The sequence below is a fragment of the Papio anubis genome, chromosome 4 (genome assembly GCF_008728515.1).
Source record: "Papio anubis isolate 15944 chromosome 4, Panubis1.0, whole genome shotgun sequence".
NCBI classification, from domain to species: Eukaryota; Metazoa; Chordata; class Mammalia; order Primates; family Cercopithecidae; genus Papio; species Papio anubis.
Window position 1 is genome coordinate 77,138,713 of NC_044979.1, and position 9,633 is coordinate 77,148,345.

General features: G+C 35.2%; 1 long non-coding RNA gene across 1 annotated transcript in view; it reads right to left on the reverse strand.

Moving 5' to 3' along the window:
- Positions 1–9,400, reverse strand: part of LOC103883060 — a 35,704-nt gene extending 26,304 nt beyond the window's left edge. Inside the window, exon 1 of the long non-coding RNA XR_004183220.1 lies at positions 9,265–9,400. This is a non-coding gene — a long non-coding RNA (uncharacterized LOC103883060). The remainder of the gene's footprint in view (positions 1–9,264) is intronic.
- Between the last annotated feature and the right edge of the window lie 233 nt (positions 9,401–9,633).

Consider the following 9,633-nt stretch of genomic DNA (forward strand, 5'->3'; position numbering starts at 1 on the left):
AAGGCCACAAGAAACATGAAAAAGCAAAGAAACGTGACAACACCAAAGGAACAAAATAATTGTCCAGTTACTAACCACCTCAAAATAGAGATCTAGGAATTGTCTGAAAATGGATTAAAAATAATTATTTTAAGGTAGCTCATTGAGATACAAGATAACGCAGACACGTCAACAAAATCAGAAAAATAAGACATAAAATAGAAAGTTCAACAAAGAGAAATCATAGATGAGCCAAATAGAAATCCTGGAGCTGAAGAATACAAGTAATAAAATGAAAAAAAAAATACAATAGAGAACTTCAACAGCAGATGAGATCAATCAGGAGAAAGAACTGGTGAACTCAAAGACAAGGCTTTTGAAATTATTCACTCTGAGGAGAACAAAGAAAAAGAAGAATGAAAAAGAGTAAACAAACCCTGCAGGACTCATGGGCCACCATTAAGTGAACAAATATACACCTTATAGGAGTTTTAGAAGGAGAAGACAGAGAAAGAGAAAGATACTTATTCAAAGAATTAATGATTGCAAACTTCCCAAATCTTGGAAGATAAATAAATGTCCAAAGTCCATGAAGCTCAGAAGTTCCCAAATAGGCTTTACCTAATGAAGACTTCACCATGACACATTATAATCAAATTGTCAAAACTCAGAGAATTTTGAAAGCAGCAAGAAAGAAGTGACTTTCCACATATGATGGAACCTCAAAGGTTATCAGCAGATTTATCTTGCAGATCAGGAGAGAATGGGAAGATACATTCAAAACTATTAAAGAAAAAAATTTGCTAATGGAGAATATTTTAACTGGCAAACTTGTTCAGAAATAAAGGAGAGATACTTTCTCAGATTAAAAAAAAAAAAAAAAAGCTCAGCAAGTTCATTCCTAGACCTGCCTTATAAGAAATGCTAAGGAGAATTTTTCAAGCCAATGAAGTGAAAGAATGCTAGTTTGTAACATAAGCACATAAAAATATAAAATTCACTGGTAAGGTAAATGTATAGTCAAATTCGGAATTCTTTAATACTGTAACGATCTTGTGTAAATCACTTTTAAACTCTAGTAAGTTAAAAGACAAAAGATTTAAAAATAATTGTAGCTATAAAATTTTGTTAACAAATACATAATATACAACAATGTAAGTTGAGATAGCAAACACATAAAATATGGAGTGTAAAGAAGTAAAGGTTGAGACCTCTTGTGTGCTATTTAAGTTTTATGATCTTTAAATAGACTGTTACACTATAAGATGTTTCATGTAAAACCCATGGTAACCACAAGGCAGAATCCTATAGTAGATACACAAGAGATAAAGAGAAATAACCAAAGCATACCAATATAAAAAATCATGAAATCACAACGAAAGGAATAAGAGAGAAACAAAGGAACTACAGCAGAGTCAGAAACATTTAACATAATGGCAATAGTAAGTCCCTACCTATAAATAATTACTTTAAATGTAAATAAATTCTCCAAAAGACATAGAGCAGCTTAATAGATTAAAAAAAAAAAAACAATTATATGCTGCTCTCAACAGACTCACTTTAGCTTTAAGGTCATATATAGTCTGAAAGTGGAGGTATAGAAAAAGATATTCCATGCTAATATTAACCAAAAGAGAGCAAAGTGGTTACACTTAACATCAGACAAAATAGACTAAGTCAAAAACTGTCATAAGAGACAAAAAAAGTCATTGCATAATGATAAAGGTGTCAGTTCATCAAAAGGACATAACTATAAATATATATGCACATAATGTCAGAGCACCTAAATATATGAAACAAATATTAACAGATCCCAGGGGAAATATACATAACAATTCAATAATAGTAGGGGACTTCAATACCCTACTTTCAACAATGGACAGATCATCCTAACAGAAAAGATAACATAAAAGCATTGGAGCACTGGACTTAAAGTTCATTTTACACCAGCCAGACTTAACAGACATGTACAGAACATTCTATCCCAAAGTAGCAGGGTACACATCCTTCTCAGGCATACACAGAACATTCTCCAGGACAGATCAAATGTTAGGCCACAAAACAAATCCCAAATTTAAGAAGATTGATATCATATCAAGTAGTTTTTAAAATCACAGTTATATGAAATTAGAAATTTATAACAGGAGAAAAACTGAAAGGATCCAAAATATGTGGTAATTAAATACATTCCTGAATAATCACTAGATCAAAAAAGAAGTCAAAATGGAAATTTAAAATATCTGAGACAAATGAAAATGGAAACTCAACATATCAAAACTTAGGTAATGCAGCAAAAGCAGTTATAAAAGGGAAATTAATAGCAGTAAGTGCCTGCATGAAAAGAAAAAAGATCTTAAATAAACCTTACACTCCAAAGAACTACATAAAAAGAACAAACTATATGCAAAGTTTTCAGAAGGAAAGATTAAAACAAAAATAAATGAAATAAGGACTAGATAAACCATAGAAAAGATCAAAACTAAAACTTTGTTTTTTGAAAAGATAAACAAAATTGGCAATAGTTAAGAAAAAGACTGAAAATCAAAAATGAAACAGGACACATTACAACTGATGTCACAGAAATAAAAAGGATCATAAGAGACTACTATGAACAATTAAGTGCCAACAAATTGGATAACCTAGAAAAAAATGAGCAAGTTCCTAGAAACATACAACCTACCTGAATCATGAAGAAATAGAAAATCTGAACAGATTTATAATGAGTAAGGAGATTGTATCAGTAATCAAAAATCTCCCAATAAAAAAGCTCAGGACAGAATGGCTTCATTGGTCAATTCTACTAAACATTAAAAAAAAAAATACCAATCTGCCTTAAACTCTTCAAAAATATTAAAGATGAAGGAATCAAACTTATTTTATGAGGCCAGCATTACCTTTATATCAAAAACAGACAAGGACACTACAAGAAAAGAAAACTACAGGCTAATAACCCTAATGAATATAGATGCAAAAATCCTCAATGAAATACTAGCAAGCCAAATTCAACAGAACATTAAAAGAATCATACAGCATGTTCAAGTTGGATTTATCCTGAGGATACAAAGATGTTGTAATATATGCAAATCTATAAATGTGATACATCACATTAACAGAATGAAGAAAACCAAATGATCATCTCAAGAAATGCAGGAAAAGCATTTTTTTTAAATTTATTATTTTATGATTAAAACTCTCGATGAATTAGGTATAGAAGAAATGTACCTCAAAATAATAAATGTTATATACTACAAGTTTACAGCAAACATTGTATTCAATGGTGAAATGCTGAAAGCTTTTCCTCTAAGATCAGGAATAAGACAACAGTACCCAATTCTCCGGAATTTCTATTTAATATAGTAATGAAAGTCCTATCCAGAATAATTAGGTAAGGAAAAGAAATAAAGGCATCCAAATCAGAAATGAAGAAGTAAAATTGTCTGTTTGCAGATAATATAATCCTGTATGTAGAAGCCCTAAAGGCTCCACCAAAAAAACTGTTTGAACTATACAATCTCAGTAAAGTAGCAGGATACAAAATCAACATACAAAATTAGGTAACATTCTCATTCTCTCTCGCTTTATTGCCCAAGCTAGTCTTGAACTCTTGGCCTCAAGTGATCCTCCCATCTTGGCCTCCCAAAGCACTGGGATATAGCTGTGAGCCATTGCAGCCTGTCAGTGGTTTCTATACACTAACAATGAATGATCTAGGGGGAAAAAGTCAAGAAAATAATCCCATTTGGATAATATCAAAAAGCATTAAACTTAGGAATACATTTAACCAAGGAGGTGAAAGATTCGAACACTGAAAACTATACAACATTGACAAAAGAAATTGAAGATGACACAAATAAATAGAAAGATATCCTATGTTCATGGATTGGAAGAATTAATGTTAAAATGTTCATATTACCCAAAGTGATCAATGCAATCCATATAAGAATTCCAATCACATGTTTCCATAGAAACAAAACAATCCTAAAGTGTGTATGTAACTACAAAGACACCAAAGGTTGGGGGGAAGCTAGAGGCATCACATTACCTAATTTCAAATTATATCACAAAACTGTAGCAATCAAAACAATATGGTACTGGCATAAAACCAGACACACAGAAAAATAGAACAGAACAGGGAACACAGAAATAATCTCACATGTATAGTCACTAATCTTTGACAAAAGCATCAACAATACTCAATAGGGTAAGAATAATCTCTTCAGAAAATATAGTGCCAAGAAAACTGGATATCTACATGCAAAAGAATGAAATTGTCCCCTTATCTTACATATGTGAAAACTCAATTCAAAATGCATTAAAGTCTCAAACATAAGACCTTAATTATAAAGCTACTAGAAGAAAACCTAGGGGAAATCCTCCTTGATGTTGTACTTGGCAATGATTTTTTGAATATCACAGCAAAGGCACAGGCAATGAAAGCAAAAATAAACAAGTGGGCCTACACCAAAGTAAAAAGTTTCTGCACAGTGAAAGAATCAACCAACAAAATGCAAAGGCAACCCATGGAATGGGAGAAAATATTTGCAAACTATATATGTGGTAAGGGGCTAATATCCAAAATATAAAAGGAACTCATACAACTCAAGAGCAAAATAAATAAATAAATAATAAAAATGGGCAGAGGGTCTGAATAGACTTTTTTTTTTCAAATAAAACATACAAATGGTCAACAGCTATATGAAAAAGTGGTCAGCATCCACTAATCATCACAACCATAAGGAGACATCACTTCACACTGTTAGAGTGGCTATTATCAAAAAGTCAAAAATTTCAAATGTCAGCAAGGATGTAGAGAAAAGGGAATTCTGTACACTACTGGTGGGAGTGTAAATTATTACAGCCATTATGGAAAACAGTATGCAGTTCCTCAAGAAACCTAAAAATAAAACCTAAAATAAAAATTGTATAATCCAACAATTTCACTTCTGAGAATATATCCAAAGGAAATAAAATCAGCATCTAAAAGAGATATCTACACACCCATGTTCATTGCACCATTATTCACCATAGTCAATCCAATAGGATATGGAAATAACCTAAGTATTTATCAGTGGATAAATGGGTAAGGAAAATGTGGTATATAATGAATTATTACTCTGCCTTTAAAAAGAAGGAAATCCTGCCATTTGTAAAAACATTAATAAACCTAGAGAACATTAAGCTAAGTGAAATAAGCCAGACACAGAAAGACAAATGCTGCATGATCTCACTTAAATAAAAAATCTATAAGATGGAATCTAAAAAAGTTGAACCCATGGAAACAGTAGAATTGAGGTTGTCAGGGTCTGGGAATTTAAAATCTAAAAAAGTCAAACTCATAGAATGTGGGATCTAAAAATGTTGAACTTACAGAGAACTAAAATGTTGAACTTACAGTTGAACTAAAAATGTTGAACTCACAGAGACAGAGTAGAATAGTGGTTGTCCCCAGGGAGGCAGGTGAGTGATGGCAAAATGTGGGTCACAGGGTACAAGCTCTCAGAAAGTTTTAGAGAGCTAATGTCCAACATGGTGGTTACAGTTAATAACAACGTAGTGTGTACTTGAAACTTGCTAAGATAGATCTTAAGTAGATCTTACACACACCCCTCATCCCCCCCACCAAAAAAAAACAAGGTAACTATGTGAAGGAATAGGTTGTTAATTAGATGGGGGAATCATTTCATAATGTATATGTTTATCAAAACATCACATTGTATATCTTAAATATATACAATTTTTGTCAGTTATACCTCAATAAGGATGGGGGGAGAATTTTATAGCTATCCACTATTAAAGAAAACACTTTACATAGAAATTTCTGTAGGAAAAAAATTTGTTATTACGAATCTGAATTTCTCTAGCCTGTAACTTCCATTTTCCTTTGAAATGATAGTTCTTTAATGGAATTGTTTAAAACTGAAGGTTGGTTGCTTGGAAACCCAGTTATTGAGTTTTTTTTATGCTGTCTGAAATTTAAAGTACTTCAGCATACATAATGTGATTTGTAGGTGTCGGTTTAAATTAGCGTTAATCTGTACCCAAGAAGATGCTTAACACTCAATGTACTCTAATCATAAACTCATACTTGAAAGGTGGGCTGCATTTGAAAGATGTTGTACTCTGGATAATTCTACCAGAGCTTCAAAACTTGCTATCTGAATCTGCACTTAAAGAGTTTCAGAAGAGATTATATAATATCATTTTCAATAGAGAAATGAATGATATGCCTCTACTCTTGGATGAACCGAAGTATGAGAAATGAAGAGCCTGGCAGCTTAACACTTTGGGAAAAGACTCCTAAAATGTAGAACCCTATCTTGCATGCCTCCCCCAGTGAAGGGTTCTTTTGTCTGACACAATTAGAAAGTTAGCTGATCTTTCAGTCAGAACACTTTCTCATTTTTCCTGGGAATGAGCCTTTCAGGCAAAGTGGTTACTAGAGTTCCTAAATGATCAGAGTTATCAGGACTACACTGAGCTTACAGAGCAAGTGGTATGACTGGGAGTCTGCTTGTAATAGGTATTTGTACACCTCTTGATCTGAGACTTACTTTCATGAGAGGTTGAAGATGTATACCTCAGTGACTATACAGCCTGTTTTGCTCAGGAGGGTCCCAGTTTGCACTTACTGTCCAGTCTTGGTTTTTAATAACACCATTTTTCACTTCTAAAAGTGTCCAAGTTTGAACGATAAATTATAAGGATACTCTTTTGTGGTATTTTAAAAAATATGTCCACAAATTCTTTGCTGTTTGTCCCTCAAGAGAAGGAGCCTAATTCCTTACCTCTTGAGTACAGGCTGGACATAGTGACCAGCTTCTAAGGAATCAAGTAAGGCAGAAGTGATGCTGTGTGACTTTGGCCCATGTCCTAAAAGATCCCCTTGATTTTTTGTATTTTTAGTAGAGATGGGGTTTCACCGTCTTAGCCAGGATGGTCTTGATCTCCTGACCTCGTAATACACCTGCCTCAGCCTCCCAAAACACTGGGATTACAGGCATGAGCCACCACGCCTGGCCTAAGATCCCCTGCTTTTTTTAGGGGAGACCACTCACTGGGGAGAAACCAGCTTCCATGTTGTGAGAACACCCAAGTAGGCCTAAGAAGAGGCCCACATGGCAAAGACCTGAGGTCTCCTGCCAACAGCCAAGTCAAGCAGGCCATTTTGGATGTGGATCCTCCAGCCCCAGTCAAACTTTCAGAGACAACAGCCCCAACTGACAGCTTGACTCCAGCTTCATGAGAGACCCTGAGCTAGAACCACCTAATTAAGCCATTCTCAGATTCCTAATTTTCAGAAAGAATGTAAATATTTGCTCAGCACTGCTAAGTTCTGAAGAATTTATTATGCAGCAAAATAGAATACAACTACCTATAGTTTTCACACAGTTCTCATCCTTAGACTTTATTGATAACCTGATAAATGAAAATGACCAAATTGTCATAGGTCTGATTGAGCCCCAAACCCTCTCAGTATGTTCATATTTCAGCATAGCAAAAGAAAAATTAACCATTAAATTACACTTAGTAGTAATAGCTATCACTTTTTGGGCATTTAGAGTTTCTTAGAAACTCTGCTAGAATTTTGTGCAGATTTACCTGGTATACTTCTCACAATAAGCCCTATGAAGGGTATCCCCAACTTCATTTTGTAAGCAAGAAATCTGAGATTCAGGTAAGGCAGGCTACATAAGTTCCCATAGCCATTCATTGGTGGAACCAGCTCTCCACCCAGGTCTATCTGACTCCAAAGTTCACACTCTTCACCAAACTTAAAAATACACTCTACTGTGTTTCAACAAAGAATCCAAAAAAAAAAAAAAAAACAATTTTTAGTGAAAGACAATGAACAAATGCAGAGAAACTTTGTCTGAAAGAGAAAATATGTAAGGCTTTATATGCTGTTTTTAAACCATATTTTTTTCAAAGTAAATAATACATTCATATGGTTCAAAAGACACAAAATATATTTTGACAAGATAGTGCTCACCTTTGCCCCCAGACACCTGGTGCCCCTTCCTGAAGGCAATGAACATTGTTTCTTGCACATCTTTCCAAAAATATTCTATGTGTATAGAAGACCATGCCTACATGTACTCCCCACCACTACCATTCCTTCTTACACCAGTGATAGTATAGACCGTACATTGTTTGGCACCTTTTTTTAACCTAACAATGAATTTTGGATGTCATTAAGAATCAGTGAATAACAAAGTAGACTCAATTTTTTTTTTTTTTACAGCTGCATTATATTCTATTGAATTGTATAACATAATTTATGTAATGACTACCCTTTTAATGATTTTAGTTATTTGCAATCCTGTTATTTCAAAACAATATGCTGTGATAACTTTGCCCACACATCATTTCTAAATGCAAGTTCTCAGCCCCGTAGCCTACAGTGACTTGCTGAAGGTTCAGTCCTAAGGCATTATGGACTAAATTGTTTACTAGCTTAATGTTAAAACTGTAAGTACTGTGTTGTGATTTTTGTAGTTTCTAATTTGGTCTCGAGGTCTCTGTGGAGAATGGCCATAAACCAAGATAGCCACTCGCTAGGAGAGCCCTGGTTCAAGTGTGATGGTCATGTGAGACACAATGAGGAGGTGAAACCAAATTGCATGAAACAGAAGAAATGTATGACTTACATATCCCAGAGAGGTTAGGGGTCCCAACGGGAGGCCCACAGGAAGTCTGGAGGCAACAGAGAGCTCAACCACCAAGTGGGGAGCGAGAGAGGAGAGAGCACATGTGGGATGAGGCTTTCATTAAGGCCCATTAGGCTTCCTGAGGGGGTTGTGAATTGTCTGGTTTAAAGAAAACACAGACGAAGGGGGGAACTTATTAACATGACTCTGGTGCGGGCCATTAGGTTTTATCATGGCCAGCAGCTGTGGGATGAGGAACACGTGGGCTATATTGTAAACAACCACACAGGAAGAGGAAGTTTTCACCTGGTCAAATGCGACGGGGTACTACCGGGTTCCAGTAACTTGCGTTAGGTCTAAAATGGATGCCCAGGCAGCAACTCCATTAAATAAATTTGTGACAGTACTGAAACTACTGGCTTCTACTATTCTGAGAGTGGGGTGAGGGCAAAAGAACACAGTTATTTTAATATTTCTTCTCTTAAACAAGTTAATAGGCATTTATATTCTAACCCACTTTATCAGAAAATAGCTGATGAAATTATTTGAATTTGGCAGGCTTATCAGTTTAGTTTTCAACACATTCTCATTTGTCTGTGCAACCAAGGAAATGGTGGCTGCTTTTTAATATAAATACCTTTGTTTTTTCCTCAAACTTCTCCCATCTTCTCTTCTTGGAATTCCTACCTGCTCCCGTCCTGCTCCTCCTTTAGATATGCAATTATTTAGGCCTGAAAGCTGGAATTCACCTGTTTCCTCTTTTTTTTTTTTCCTCTCCCCCATATTGTGAGGCAATCCATCAGAAGAGCCAGAAGTGACCTCAAAATTCTCATTCTTGGTTGCCAGGACAATCGGCCAGCTGGGATGGGAGGCTCCTTCTCACAGTATGAGAGGCTGCACTCACACCAGCTGCTCAAGTGACCAGCCCCCTTTCCAACCCGTCCCTCCAGCCCCACGCAATCTCCCATAAGCTCAAGGTTGCCATATGCTGGATGACTAGCATTCC